A 16,166-nucleotide genomic window follows, 5' to 3' on the forward strand; every position below is an offset into this window, starting at 1 on the left:
CTACAGGAGTACTTCCTACTTCACCAGGGTGATGCTGTCCTTCTAGGAGACCTCCCTCCTCCAAGGTAGCACAGGGGCTACCAGACTGGAGGTGGGACTTCTCTACAATATCCCTGTAGGTCTCCTTTATGTACCTCTCTGTCTCCCTCAGCTCCACCAGTGACTTTCTGCACTGCTCTCCCACTGCTACGCTCCTCGCCACTGCTTCTAAACACTAGCAGCAGCATCAAAAGTACACAAAAGAGCTGCGTGGCCACAACCTATATACCTGCACTGCCAGTTCTGCAGCTCCCTCCCTCCTTTGAGGTCACTTCCTGTTCCAGAGAGCAGAGCGTGAGTTCAGTAGAGTAGTCAACTGTGCATAGAGGGAATGCAGCTCCTTGACTGAATTCTCGGAAAACGACAGCCTCTGGGGTGGCCAGAGAGCTAGGGTTAGGGGAAACAAAAGATGCTGGGAGTGGGGAAAAAGGGAAAAAAAACACTGATTGGAAAGGGAGAAAGGGTGCATGATGGATAGAAGGGGCAGAGTGAGGGGAGATACTGAATGGAGAGAGAGACACACACACACATACTGGATGGAATGGGAGAGAGAGGGGAGGTGTTGGATGGAAGGGCTCAGATGGGGAGAACCTGGATGACAGGGAGGATTTAGAGAGGGGAGAAACTGGATGGAAGGGAGAATAGAGAGGAGAAGCTGACTGGGAGGGGAGAGCAAGGGGACATGCTGGATGAAAGAGGAGGGAGACAGAGGGGACATGCTAGATGGAAGGGGGACAGAGAAGAGCGGACACTGAATGGAATGGGGGGGAGAGAAGGACATGCTGGATGGAAGGTGGAGAGGACAGTTAGTGAAAGACTGGGGAATAGGAGAAAGAGGAATAGGAGGATTGAAGTGTAAGTAGACACAAAAAGAGGGAAATTGAAGACTTTACAGTAAGAATGAATGAACAGACAAATAAATAGAAGAAAGCTGAGTGGAAAAGATCAAAGTTGGGGGATGGATGTATTCAAGAACATGAAGAAGGTAGGAGAGAGAAAAATTTCAAATGGACACAAAACCCTGGCTTGACAGTTAAGAGAATATAGAGGAAAGCAGAGATTGGGATTAACATGATTAGAAAGATTAAATGACCGGACAACAAAAGTAGGAAAAATGATTTTATTTTCAGTTTAATGATTGAATTATGTCAGTGTTGAGAGTTTACGTCTGTCAGATTTATTTTGCACTGTATAAGAGGACATGCATTTCTTTCTATTTCTATGGTTTTGCATGATACGCACAGTCTGTTCTCTCTGCCTTCAGTTTTTGTCTGCATGTTTTTTATGGTTCCCTATTTTGTATAAGGTGAAAGTCATGTTCTGTATCTGCAACTGAGGTAAAGGATTCTTCTGGCATATGGTGTCTGTGTAGGAATCTGTAACAGTCCATCTTCCCAGTAGCAAGAATATTAGTGCTGTAAGGTCTATCTTCATAGGTTGGTTAGAGCTATAATGGTTTGGTAAGTTTCCTATATAGGTTTTGAGTGCCTTTTTGCAGGTTTTTGTGTTATTTTTCTAAGTGTCTAGCATGTTTGAAAAATAAAAATGCTCAGGACTAGTGGGGTCTCCAGTTGTGGTAGAGCAGTGCTGGGCACAACCAACCAGTTGGGTTTTCAGGATATCTACAATGAATATCATGAGAGAGATTTTCATACAATGCCTCCTTGGTATACAGACCTATCTCATGCATCTTCTTTGTAGATATCCCGAAAACTCAACTGACTGAGTGTGCATCAAAGGTCTATATTTTTTTACTGAGATTATACCAAAATTAACTTACTTTTGTATGGTGAGTTCCTAGAGAAATGCCATTTTTCTGGTTTGCATCCATTCTTAGAGGAAGAGCAATGAAGATGTCTGTGAATTCAAAATATATGTTTAAATTAACAGCTTGATAGTCCAGTGTGCAGTTTTAGGGGTCGGTATTTTTTATAGTAGATTTCTTAGGCTACATATTTAAACTGGTATTTCAAAGGTATTTACCTGTTTTATTAATACAGTTTAATAAAGTGTTTAAATTTGTTATAAACCAAAGTTGAATATAGTAATTATTTTGTAGGTCACTGTGATGTGTGTTGAGATGTTGAGAAAGTTTAAGTTATAGGATAACGTGATTATATTTTAAAAAGTCAGTGTTTCTAAAGTTTACATAAGGGTGTGTGTGAGGTTTATGTTAGGCAGACTGCTTACTCAGAAATCCATCAAGTGCACTCATTATTTAGGAGTATACCAAGCACTACTCACACCTGTATGCCTAGTTCCCTACAAGTTAAGTCTTGCCTCCCCCCCCCCAAAAAAAAAAATGTCAGGTCTGGCTATACCACTGGTATGGTCCATGAAACTAATGACCAACAGATTGAAAACAAACCCTAGAAAGGTTTTTTTGTTTGTGTGTTTTGTTAATGCAGTACATAATTAAGCTGTGGAATCTGCTAGAGAATGTGGTCAAGGGATTCAAAAGAGGATTGGGCATGTTCCTGGAGGAAAATTCTATTACAATTATTACCCAAATAGACTTGGAAGAACCATTGTTTAGCCCTGGAAATGAAATATAGGAAATAGATGTTTTGTTGTTTTTTTTTTTTTTTTGGGGGGGGGGGGGTCTGCTAGGGATTGGACTGGACACTATTGGAGACAGGATGTTGCATTCAGTGGACCTTGGCCTGACTCAGCATGGCTTTTCTTATGTGAAAGCAAGGACTCTTTAACTATGGACTCCATTCACCCACATTTTGGCTTGGAAAAATCATTCAGCAGAAAATATGTTTGCCAAGTTACCTTAAGAGATTTATGGCACCCTAAAGAACCATGATTTCAGAGAAGTTGCATAAACCTTTCCATTCTCATTAGCTCATTATGTTTTTAACAGTGCAGGATCTTCATTATCCCGTTTTATGATATGTATTTCCCCCATCCTGAATATCTAGAATGGGTGTGAGGGACCATATACAACATACATTGATATCAGTGCAGAGGAAATTATGAAGCCAGGCACCTTTTTGCCCATATTCCTAACAACTAAACACACATGTTTATATTTTTTAAATGCTGTGTGTCTTATGTGGCTTCTTAGCAGTGGGAAATAGAAGATATTGCTAAAGAAAATTAGAAATGTTTTAATTGTACAAATGGTAGGCCGATATTCAATGGAACATCCTTTTCATCCTTGACTATTCCAGAAGATGCAGGTTACATCCAACAACCAGCAGGTGGAGATAGAGAGTACAGAATTGTGCTGTGCTCTATATGAACAGTGTGCAGCAACTACAATTCAATTATTTATCTATCTCCAGCAGATGGAAGTGGATGTGCTCCATAGCTCCTGGATTTCTCCACAGGCTAGCTCCTGGTTCAGAGTTTCTGCCAGCTCCCAGTTGAGCTAGAGGGTATTCTGAATTTCTGAGCTGCAAACCTAGAAGTTCTGGGCCCTTCCCCCCCTCTCCTTCTCCTCCTCCTCAGTATTTTCCATGGCTTTCATCCTTCCTAATAAAAATTAAATAGTAATAATAAGAGAAGAAGCTGCTCATTGAGGAATTGTCACGTTCCTCACCTGTTCGGCGCTCCCCCCGACTGGGACCAGCCACGGGCTCCTCAGAAAGAGAGGAGGATCAGGCTTAGGAAAGGTTGGTTCAGTTTCCTAAGTCCGGCAGCCGTCATCTAGCTTGGAGCAAGACCACAGCCATCTTGGTTAACTCAGAGGATCAGCCATGTTTCGGTTTTCCTATTCCAGCAGCCGTCATCTGACTTGGAGCAAGGACAGCAGCCATCTTGGCTAGCTCAGGAGGGGACAGCCATCTTGTAGTAACGAGAACAGGAAGGAACTCCATATTTGGTCTTGGGAGGATCTCCTATGGTGGCAGCCATGTTGGATACAGCTGAGTATGGTTGGCTCTGATTGTTTCTCTATTTAAAGCCCTGCCTTCAGTCTTCTGTGCTTCAGCTACTACTCTGTTCCAGGGAAGTTGCAGTGCATGTGGATCTGTTGTCTGTATTCCTGGTTCTGGACTTTACTGCTTGTTCCTGACTACCCGTGTTTGCTGCCAGTCCTGACTACTGCTTGTTCCTGACTATCCGTGTTTGCTGCCAGCTCTGACTACTGCATGTTCCTGACTATCCGTGTTTGCTGCCAGCTCTGACTACTGCATGTTCCTGACTATCCGTGTTTGCTGCCAGCCCTGACTACTGCTTGTTCCTGACTATCCGTGTTTGCTGCCAGCCTTGACTACTGCCTGATCATCTCTGCTTGCTCCTGCATCTTTCTTCAGGCCAGTCCGCCAACCCCTGTGGTTCCTGAAGTCCCGTTGGCCGCCTGCAGCTGGGGGCTCAACTCCCGGTGAACGGTGGTCGCCACGGGTGAAGTTAGGGGTTGTCCGGCTGTCCTTTGGAGGCCAGTGGTTCATCTGCCTCCAGCAGGACCCAAGGGCTCACAGTATTCAAAACGAGACACAGATACAGGAGCAACCATTTCTCTTCAGGCTCTTGTAAATCTGCTTCAGCTCCCCTTGCTGCTGAACCAGGAGAGAGATCACCAGGCTTTCCTATTATGCCTTCAGGTATTTCCATGGAGCAGTTCTCCTCAGTTAGATCGTGATCCTGTGAGGGAAACCATGGGGATGGCAGCCATTTTGAACTCTCGGGCTGACTCCCGTCTTCTAAGGCCATACATCCTCCCTTGGGTTCTTCATTATCAAATTCTTATGCTCAAGGTGTCCCATCCTTGTTTTCTCTGGAGTTTGTTAATGCATCAGGCATACATATTAAAAAAAGAAAAGTCTGATTCAGAGATTTCTCCTTCTCTCCCCTTGGAGCTCCCTGCCCCCAAGAGAGTCAGGCTTCTACATAGTGACTCTGAGTCTGTGCAGTCTGCTATTTCTTTCACACCTGGACTATGTCCAGGTTTTTTTTCACTAAGAGAGCCTTTGGAACAAGGAGAGATGACCTTAAAGTTCTCCAGTTATTTCACAAAGAGGAGTTTCTTCCTCGATTTCTCAGGCACTGGAAATCCTTTCCATTTCTGATCCCACAACTGCCCTAGCTGTTCCTCAAGAGTCCACTTTAATGGTGGATCTCAGGGGTCCATCCAAAACATTTCTCATGAATCCTGTGATTCATTACTTAATTTCTGCAGCACGGCAGTCTTCAGCTGCCATTCTCAAGGTAGATTAAGCAGTGGCACAGATTTATGAAGAAAAGGGTAAGCTCCAGCAATCCAGTGCAAATTCCCTAGTCATAGCTATCACAAAAAAGATTATGCCTTTGGTGGAAGATGAAATAGCCTTAAAGGATCTCTAGGATAGGAAAATTGAGGTTGCCTTGAAGCAGTCCTTTGACGTGGCTGTTCTAGGATTACAGGCCACAATTTCGATTTCTTTGTAGTCAGGCTTGTCTGATATGATACCAAAAAGCTTCTTCCCTAAGCTTGAACATTTGAGAGTCAGGATCAGCAGTATGCAGCACATAGGGAAACGGCCTTGACCTATATGGCTGATGCCTTTTTATGACTTATTGTAGACATTGACATGATCCATGGCCCTTTTGGTCACTGCCCATTGGCATTGGTCAGTGGATGCAGCTTTCAAGTCTCACCTTGTCAAACTACCCTTTAGAGGTGAATGGCTCTTCAGTGAAGGTCTTAGGAACATAATTAAGGAGCTGGGTGAATCAAAGCCCCAAAGATTGCCAGAGGAAAAACCCAAGCATCTATCTCATACCTCTTTTTCTTCTTCAGCATCTAAGTTGCAGTATAAGGAGCAGAGACGCTACAGACTGGGTCAGCCATAGTATACTCAGCATCCTCGTTTTCAGTACAGGCAGTCTTCCTTTTGTTCAAACAGAAAAGATTATGCCACCACGCCAGTGCCACACATTCCTCCCAATGATGGGTTCCAGGTCCTTTCTCCTGAGACAGAAGTTGGATTAGGGCATCCTCCTTTCACGAAAGTAACCAAGTTACTTGGACAGTAGATCATCTTCTTTGTTCACTCGGATGATCAATTTTAGGAAAAGTACCCAGGTCCCCACTCGGTCTGTGGAATCCTTGGGATCAATATGAAACAGGGAAGGGTGTTAACTTTCAGACCACAGGAAACAGAAACTGCATTTTAGAAAGTTACACGAGGATAGAAATTTCACCCATCCCTATGGAATCTAACCTGTACACACTAAGATACATTCCATCCCCACAATTAATCTCCTCCATCCCCACCAGTACCCGCAGGAGTCAATGCTATTATGAACTTGCAGCTCTGTTTCCTCCCATGCCCTCATGGTTTTTTGGATCGCATTCATTATTCAATCAATGTGTGTTCCAAACCTCAGTCTGGTGTTCCAGCTGCTTCACTGAGCATGCCAAGCCTCATTTCAGTGCTCCAGCTGCCTCTCTGTACGTTCCAAGCCTCATTCTGGTTTTCCAGTTGCCTCTCTTAGTGCATTCTAATTGTCATTCTGAAGTCAGCAGAGATTTTGACTACACTCCCATGAGAATCTACCAGCAACTTCTTCCATCCCTACAGGAATCCTGTGGCAACTTCTTCCATACCCGCAGGAATCCTCATTCTCATGCAGCTCTCTACGTCAGATCAGGCTGCTTTTGCAACAGAGCAGACCTCAGGCCTGGAATTACTCATAGATGTTAGGGGTCTATGGCAGTGACTCTAGAATTGGTCACTAGGCAAGAGTGCACATGAGGCCTCTGCAGGATTCCCTTCCCAGATGTTGGTCTCCTTTATCTCAGGACTACGACTGGCATCTCCCGTTGACTTCCCAGGTGTATTACAGTATGGTTGATGGCTTCAGACTGAAAACCCAGTCAAAGGGGCACCTTTTTAGATTGCAGATTGGGAAATTGTTATGACAGATGCCAGTCTCTCTGGGTGGGGAGCACATTTTTGAACTCGTGACCCAGGGCAAGTGGTCACAGCAAGAAGTGAAATGGTCTACCAGCTGCCTCAAATTATGGGTGATTCACTCTTTACTCTGCTTCTCAAGGGTCACTCGGTCAGAGTCTTTTCTAACAATGTGACAGCTGTAGTCTTTGTCAAAAGATAAGGAGGAACACTGAGCTTTCATCTGCAACTGGAGGCTTGCCTTATTTATTTATTTATTTATTTATTTATTTATTTATTTATTTATTTATTGCCTTTGTATCCCACATTTTCCCACCTCTTTGCAGGCTCAATGTGGCTTACAATACATCATGAATGGTGGAAATATATTAGAAATTAGACAGTGTTACAGAAGGATTTTGGGCAACATGATGATGAAAAAACATGATAGTAGTATAACGAGCAGAAATTGTAAGACAGTTCTGAATATATGTGGAGGAGTTGCGTATATTCACATTGGTAGATCTTTGTGGTATGCCTTGTTGAAGAGATAGGTCTTCAGTAGTTTGCGGAAGTTCGTTAGTTCATAGATCTTTTTTAAGTTGCGCGGCAATGCATTCCATATCTGTGTGCTCAAGTAAGTAAAGTTTGATGCGTGCATTAGTTTGTATTTTAGACCTTTGCAGTTAGGGAAGTGTAGATTGAGGAATGTGCGGTAGGATTTTTTGGCATTTCTCGGTGGTAAGTCTATCAGGTCTGACATGTAGGTTGGTGCATCTCCGTGAATGATTTTGTGGACTAGGGAGCATATTTTGAACGTGATGCATTCTTTAAGTGGGAGCCAGTGTAATTTTTCTCGTATATGAGTTTTCCCGAATATGAGTCTAGCTGCAGTGTTCTGGGCTGTCTGAAGTTTCTTGATTATTTGCTCTTTGCAGCCGGCGTAGAGTGCGTTGCAGTAGTCTAGATGACTGAGCACCATTGATTCTATTCAGGTGGACTGAGAAACATCTCAGTCTCTCAGCAGCACATATTGCAGACTTTCAGAGTGTTCAAGCAGACTTTCTCAGCAGAAATGTGCTGGATCTGGTGGGATAGGAGCTATCCCACTCACTTTCAGCTTCTTGTACAACCTTGGGGCAGCCCAGTCATGGACTTGATGGCAACCAAGAGGACTGCCAAGGTCAATCACTTCTTCAGTCATTGGAAAGAAACAGGATTTCAAGGTCTGGATGCTCTACTTCAGCCTTGACCCTGGGAAGGTCTCCTGCATGCAATCCCTCTGTGGCCCCTGATAGGGCATCTGACTTCATCAGGGCTCAATTCTCTTGTTGGCGCTGGACTGGCCAAGGATGCCAAGATATGCAGACCTGGTTTGCTTCTAAATCAAACAACCCTTCACGCTTCCCCAGTTCAGATGCCTCTTTTATCAGGGCCCCATTCTGTTGGAGGATCTGTTCTCCTTTGGTCTTACAGCTTGGCTCTTGAGAGGTCGAGACTAAGACGCAAAAGCTATTCAGAAGATGTTATTGCAACCCTTCTTCAGGCAAGGAAGCGCTCGACCTCTACAGCATTGCTATATTTTGGAAGACATTTGTGTTCGGATAGAGGGATTTTGCCTTTCTCCTCTTCCCTTTCTCAAATTCTTATCTTTCTTCAATCAAGTCTCTTAGCCCTTTGATCCTTGAAAATGCAAGTGATGGCTGTAACTTGCTACAGACGATATTCACAGAATTCTTCTCTAGTGGTTCATTTGGATGTTGAGTACCCAAGAAAGGAAAGTTGGAGGCACATGTAGATTTGTATTTGAGGCCAAAACAAGCCGAATAGTGTAGGTTTAAATAAGATCGGGAGGAATTAGATCTGTTTCTGGGTGGTAAATCAACCAAATCTAGCATATATTCTGTAACTATGCCATACAGTAGATGATCTTGTGTATCAAGGTGCAGACCTTGAAGGTAACTTGTTCCTTGATGGGAAGCCAGTGCAATTTTTTTCGAAGGGGCTTGGCTGATTCAAAAAATTCTTCAGATAAGTATCCAGATGTACTTTGTTACAATGTTTATATAATAAAAGAACAGCATGCCAAACATTTCATATGTGCTATTGAAAAAGTCTTTGTTGTGAAAGGAGCAAGTTCATATCATAATTTGTGTTTAAAAAGTAATTTGAATTTAAGTGTGCTGAATTTAGATAAATATGTTGATGAACACACAATACATTTATTGAATTCCCAAATATAGAGATTAGTTAAAATTTAATGCCAAGAAATGCAGTGTGATGCACTTGGGGTGCAGAAACCCAAAAGAGAGTTACCAGATAGGAGGAGAGGGATTAGTAAACTCGACTCGGGAGGGACCTTGGGGTGATGGTGTCCAAGGATCTGAAGGTGAAGAAACAATGTGAGAAGGTGGCGGCCGTGGCAAGAAGGATGCTAAGCTGCATCGAGAGGATTATAACCAGCAGAAGAAAGGAGGTGTTGATGCCCCTGTATAAGTCGTTGGTGAGGCCCCACTTGGAGTATTGTGTTCAGTTTTGGAGGCTGTATCTTGTCAAAGATGTAAAACAACTTGAGGCGGTGTAAAGGAGAGCTACAAAAATGGTATATTTGCGTTGCAAACCATACAAGGAGAGACTTGCTGACATGAACATGTATACCTTGGTGGAAAGGAGAAACAGGGATGACATTCAAATATTTGAAAGGTATTAATCCGCAAACAATCTCTTCCAGAGACAAGAAAGCTGTGGAACTAGAGGACATGAATTGAGGTTGAAGGGAGGCAGGCTCAGGAATAATGTCAGGAAGTGAGAGGGTGGTAGATGCCTGGAATGCCCTCCCGCAGGAGGTGGTGGAGATGACAACGGTAACGGAATTCAAAAATGCGTGGGATAAGCAGAAAGGAATCCTGTTTAGAAGGAATGGATCCACAGATTCTTAATGGAGATTGGGCGGCAACACCGGTAACTGGGAAGAAAAGCCAGTGCAGAGCAGATTTCTACGGTCTGTGCCCTCATCGTGACTGGATATGGATGAGCTAGAGTGTAACTGTTAAGTGGCTTAAATGTTAACTTCAGAAATTTTAGTGCAAGAACAGTGCTGGGCAGACTTCTACGGTATGTGCCCTGAAAATGTCAAGGACAAATCAAGACAGATATACATATAAAGTATCACATACCATGTGTAATGAGTTTATCAGGTTGGGCAGACTGGATGGACCACACAGGTCTTTATCTGCCATCATAGACTATGTAACACTAGAGACTCGGTGGTCCTTTTACTAAGGCGCTAACAGGTTTAATGTGCGCTAAATGAAGATAAGATGCCATTAGAAATATAATGGATGTCTTATTATTTAGCACGCCCTAATCATTAGCGCACACTGAATTTGTTAATATGACTTAGTAAAAGGACCCCTCACTGAACCATAGGATATTGGTCTTTCTTTTATTTATTTATTTAATTATTTATCATTTTACTTAATTACATTCACATTTAGCACATAAATTTAAGGGAAAACAGAAATTGATATTAAAAAAGAAAACATTTTCTTACACCAATGTATGTTATATAATCGTCCACAACTAGGAGATCCAAGATCAGGAAAACAATCTCAAAGAAAATAAGAAAAACTCAAAATGGTTAATCTTACGATTCACTTTTTCTGAGGGAGAAAGGTTAATCGGTAATTGTAGCTGGTACAGTGGTAACTAAAGGAAGTTGCTGCAGAGGGTTCTTCATCTGTTCTTTCAACTTCACAAACTCTTGTAATTTCTTAGGTTCAACAAATAAGTAATTATTAAAATTCAAAGAAATAGAGCACTTACAAGGGAATCGCACTAGGAAGGTCCCACTGAGGGCAATGATCTTTGGCTTAAAAGCCAAGAGTTCACACCTCCTAGTCTGTGATTCCCCTGATAAGTCAGGAAATATATTTATCTTTGAACCCAAAAAAACTATCAACCACGTGTCGGAAATACAATTTCAAAACATTCCTATCTAAATGAAAGGCAAAAGTCACTAGTAATATAGCTTTTCCAAAATGTCAGTTAAGTTCACATCTCTTTTCTCTGATAAAGAATATTATTTAGGGGAAATATAAATTGCTTTAGACAGCGGAGGGTGGCTATCAGAAAATGTTTGCAAATTATCAGAGAAATATTTCTTCAACAGTTCAATAAAAGAAAAAATTCCATAGTCAAAGTCTCTATTTTTATATCTTGGACATCCACTTTGTTAGATAAGTATTGGTATAAATTCTTTAATTCACATGCTTATTCCTGAAAAATTTTAAACATCTGAAGAAGAAAGTTATTCACACTCTGCAGCGCTTCTCATAATTCGTCCATTGTGACATTTTTTGGCTTCACCAGTCCAATTTCTCCACAGAAACTGCTCCAGATATCTTCGGGGGGGGGGGGGGGGGAGAACTCACTCTCCAATCCCCCAGTTGGTTTATTATCCGGAGTCGATGCTGCACCAGGACCTCCTCGGGTCGTGTGAAAATCCTGACCTACTTTGGGCGTTTCCACTATCGGCCTCCATAGCGAAGCGTTACTGTTTCCGGGTCTTGGAGGGATCATGCCAACAGGGGGACTCAAAGTCACTCCCTCTCCACTGAGATTCGGCAATAAAGCCTTGCTGTTCCCCGAAGCAGGAACCGATATCCCTGACGTTATGACCCCGAATCTCTCCAAAGTAGGCTGAGAAGTGGTGGGAACCCCAGCCGTGTTTGAGGAGGACAACACCACGGCTTTACCTTTTCTCTTCCCCATTCTATGGGGAGTGCGCCTACTTCTTCAGGTATTCTGGTGTAAAACGGGAACTCAACTAACGTACGTCCTCCCTCAACGCCATCTTGGATCCTCCAGTTTGGGACACTCTTTGTCTGGTTTCTCCTCAGAGGCCTGTCTGATATGGGTAACCCTACAGCATAGCCCTCTGAGTCATTGAAACACTGAAGCCCCTCCACCACGACAAGGTGGTGTCCCTTCGGAGAGGGATATTGGTCTTTCTTAAATTCTTTGCTTTTAAGAAGTTTGTTCATCCAATGTTGCAGTGATTGCAGCACTCCATGTTTCTACTTTAAATTTAGAATTTGAAACTGTGGTATCTAGCCTAGAAATTACTGATTGCCAAAAATTAGCTACTTCAGTCTTTTTTTCCTTCTCAAATTAGATGCATTCAGTTGAATCAACTGAGTTTAGCATTAAAAATCTTTTAGATAAAAAGTAAGATTGAAATGATCAGACCAAATCATAGGTTCCCAAACTTGGGGGATCTTTTACAGGCACGCTAGCATTTTTAGCGTTTGCTAAACGCTAGAGAGACCAATATATTCCTATGGATGTCTCTAGTGTTTAGCGTGTGCTAATTTTTAGCATACGCTAAAAACGCTAGCACGCCTTTGTAAAAGGACCCCTTGGTGATGTACCAAAGAATTTGTTCTAGTCCCAGAATATGCAAGAAAATCCAATGCATGGCCTTTGTTATGTGTAGGAATTGTAGGACCTAAAATAAAATGTTAAGAATCTAGGAATTGAATGAACTGACTAGCAGGAGGGTTAGTGATAGCTTCTAAGTGTAAATTAAGGTCTCCCAAAATTATTATAACAGTAAAAATTGTAGAACAATAAAAAAAGAACTCGTATAACTTTTTTTGAATTAGATTCCAATTGCTAGGGGGTTCTATATATTAAAATTATCTCTAAAGTGCCACAGTTAGTTGGATTCATAAATTGGCACACTGTTAACTCCAAATTTTCATCACATAGACTATTAATTTAATAAAAAAGAAATCCCTATTAATCAGAGCAAGACCTCCTCCTTTCTTATGTTGTCTAGGACAGTTTATAGCCTTAAAAGCTGGTGGACAGGTATTTAGAATATAAACTGGCTTATTTTCGAATGAGAAGGTCGCCCTCTTTTGACACACATCGGAAGATGGGCGTCCTTCTCCCAGGGTTTGCCCAAAACAGCATAATTGAAAGCTGATTTTGGGCGTCCTCAACTGCTTTCCGTCGCAGGGATGACCAAAGTTCACGGGGGCGTATCGGAAGCATAGCGAAGGTGGGACTGGGGCATGCTTAACACATGGGTGGCCTCGGCCAATAGTGGAAAAAAGAAGGGCGTCCCTGACGAACACTTGGCTGACTTTACTTGGTCCTTTTTTTTTTTATGACCAAGCCACAAAAAAGTACGCTAAATGACCAGATGACCACTGGAGGGAATCGGGGATGACCTCCCACCCTAAAAAATTTATAAATATTTTTCCAGCCTCTATGCCAGCCTCAAATATCATACCCAGCTCCATGACAGCAGTATGCAGGTCACTGGAGCCGTTTTAGTGGGTACTGCAATGCACTTCAGGCAGGCGGACCCAGGCCCATCCCCCCCACCTGTTAAACTTGTGGTGGTAAATGTGAGCCCTCCAAAACCCACTATACCCACATGTAGGTGCCCCCCTTCATCCCTAAGGGCTATGGTAGTGGTGTACAGTTGTGGGGAGTGGGTTTTGGGGGGGGGGTTGGGGGGCTCAGCACACAAGGTAAGGGAGCTATGCACCTGGGAGCTTTTTCTGAAGTCCACTGCAGTGCCCCCTAGGGTGCCCAGTTGGTGTCCTGGCATGTGAGGGGGACCAGTGCACTACGAATGCTGGCTCCTCCCATGACCAAATGGCTTGGATTTGGTCGTTTCTGAGATGGGCGTCCTCGGTTTCCATTATCGCTGAAAATCGGGGACGACCATCTGTAAGGTCAACCTAAATGTTGAGATTTGGGCGTTCCTGACCGTATTATCGAAACGAAAGATGGCCGCCCATCTTGTTTTGATAATACGGGTTTCCCCGCCCCTTCGCAGGGACGTCCTGCGAGGACGCCTTCAGGAAAACTTAGTGAATTAAAACTTGGAATCCATGTTTCAGTAATAAAAACAAGACCTGAATGTGAATCCCCTATATAATCCCCAGTCATGTGATTTATTAGATCTAGCATTAAAATGTATGGATTCTATTACTTAATAATTATCAAAATCATCTCCAATTTTTCTGAGAGGTATCTGAATCAAGTTTTGAGGCTGATTAACTTTTCTGAAGTTTGATTTTAGCCTATGACCAATGATAACTGGGATAAATTGAGGACTGAAAGAGAATGAACAAATGGAGGACGCTAAATCCCATCCAAATGAAGAAACTAAAACCCAGTACAATCAAAACAAATTAGAAAAGGAAGTCCATAACAAATAGGATAGTATAGCACTCAAAAAGTCACAGACATACCCAGGGGAGAGAAGGGAAAAAGTGCCTATTAGCAAAAATTGCCTTAATATATGAGACTTAAACCAGTCAGCCAACTGTGGATCATCTTCATAATACATAACGCAATCAATTGAATACTGAGGAAGACAAATAGGTTTTTTAGACCAGATTTAAAATTCACAAGAGGATTCAGACCTTAATGGAAGAGGGAGTCTATTCCACAAGAAGGGAGCTAAAAAAAAAAAAGTAAAAAGCACTTTTCCTAATGAATTCCAATTGTGCATAGGAGGGGCTGAGAAGAACTAGTCTATGATCATTTATAGATCTCAATAACTGAGGGAGGGGGTGGGAATAGTAAGTTCAGTTAGGTAATGTGGTAAACTAGTGTGGAGAGCCTTGAAAGTTAGAATCCTCAGTTCTATGGAAAGCCAGTGAAGCTTTCTAAGAAGAGAGGTGGCGTGATCCCTACGTTTTGCTTTCCCAAGGTGTTTTGTAGCGTTTGTAATCTTTTAAGTTCAAATTTAGTAATATCAGCATAGACTATATTGCAGTAGTCTAAGCAGGAACTGATAAATGCGTTAAACAAAGAATGCAAAAAGGCAAAATCTACATAGCTTCAGACAGTTCTAATCTTACGTAATGCAAAGAAGCCGGAACATAAACCAACAAAATTTGTGAAGAAAAGCTTAGTTTTGACTCGATAGTAATCACGAGGTACTTAAATTGTTCAACTGCTTGAACAGGAAGGCCAAACAATGAAGGGATAATGGAGGGAGGAGTGAGATGATCCGAGATTCAACAGGCTGTAGATTTCTGTGGATTAAGGACCAAATGATGGTTTTTCAGTCATATTGCCACATTATCCAGGCAAGTCTGTAGGGTGCAGTATCAGGATTGGTCGTGGTAGTCTAATGAATCAAAAAAAAATATCATCTGCATATAGGTGAGTACTTATAATTGAAGAATGGATTTGAGAAGCCAAAAAACTCAAGAGCAAATTAAAAGAATAGGTGAGAGGATCGACCCTTGAGGAACCCACTAGTTATACGAAAGACATTTGACTGAGTATCATTTATTGAAACTTGGAATATGCAATCAGTTAAAAATGAAGAAAACCACATGAGTACTGTACCTGTTAAACCAGAGTCACTAAGCCACTATAATAGAAGTGTAAATGTTTTCAGGATAATAAGAATGCATGTACTTTTATGTGACCCAGGTGTAGGTGTATTTGGAGAAATAGTTTGGGCAGAATGCAGGCATTCACAAAATAAATGCACTGTTTATAAAATACATGCATACTTAATGTGCATACATTTACACATAGACCCATGTGAGTGTAAATTTATGCAAGTTAATTTTATATGATTTTTGCAAGTTTCATGCTGGTATTTTATAAAGATACTTAGGCACTTATGTGTCTTTATAAAGTAGCCCCAATATAGGTGCCTATTTGGCCTTGCCACCTAGGTGACCTGTTTAAAATTACCTTGTTAATGCTAGACAATAAACAGCTTGCGTAAAGCATCTATGTTGCAGAAAAAAAAAGTCTTATCTGCTGAGTATGTGAGTATGCTACAGTATCTAAATTCTATATTCACATGTCCATAAATTATATATATGTTATTCTTCGTTAAAGATAGAAAAATCTTTAAAGTTATTTAAACAGCCATTTGTAGTAAAGGTGCACATTCTGGATGATAGATCCCCTGTGGTTTCTCAATATGAAGGAATACATCACGTGTGTTCTTGACTCTGCTGACAAGGAATGCATGGTTACAGAGTTGTTACCACATTTGGGACTGCAGCTTGAATGTTGTCTTGTTTGCTTCCCTGACCTTTTGAACTGCCTGTGAGCGGAGTTGTTTTTCTTACATGACAACACAACCAAGGACCTTGGGGAAATAATCTTGGTACAACCAAGGACCTTGGGGAAATAATCTTGGTGAAGTATCAGATCATATATTTTATACTGATGGATTAATTTCATAAGGTGTTCATTTAGATTTGGCTGCAAATAAATTTGCGGCAGGTGAAATGTTTGTTTACT

General features: G+C 41.9%; 1 protein-coding gene across 2 annotated transcripts in view; it reads left to right on the forward strand.

Annotated features, from left to right (window-relative positions):
* SRGAP1 (SLIT-ROBO Rho GTPase activating protein 1) overlaps nucleotides 1-16,166 on the forward strand; it is a 469,248-nt gene that overhangs the window by 412,411 nt on the left and 40,671 nt on the right. The gene's annotated exons all lie outside the window — the stretch shown is intronic.

Source organism: Microcaecilia unicolor, chromosome 10 (assembly GCF_901765095.1).
Source record: "Microcaecilia unicolor chromosome 10, aMicUni1.1, whole genome shotgun sequence".
Classification (NCBI taxonomy): Eukaryota; Metazoa; Chordata; class Amphibia; order Gymnophiona; family Siphonopidae; genus Microcaecilia; species Microcaecilia unicolor.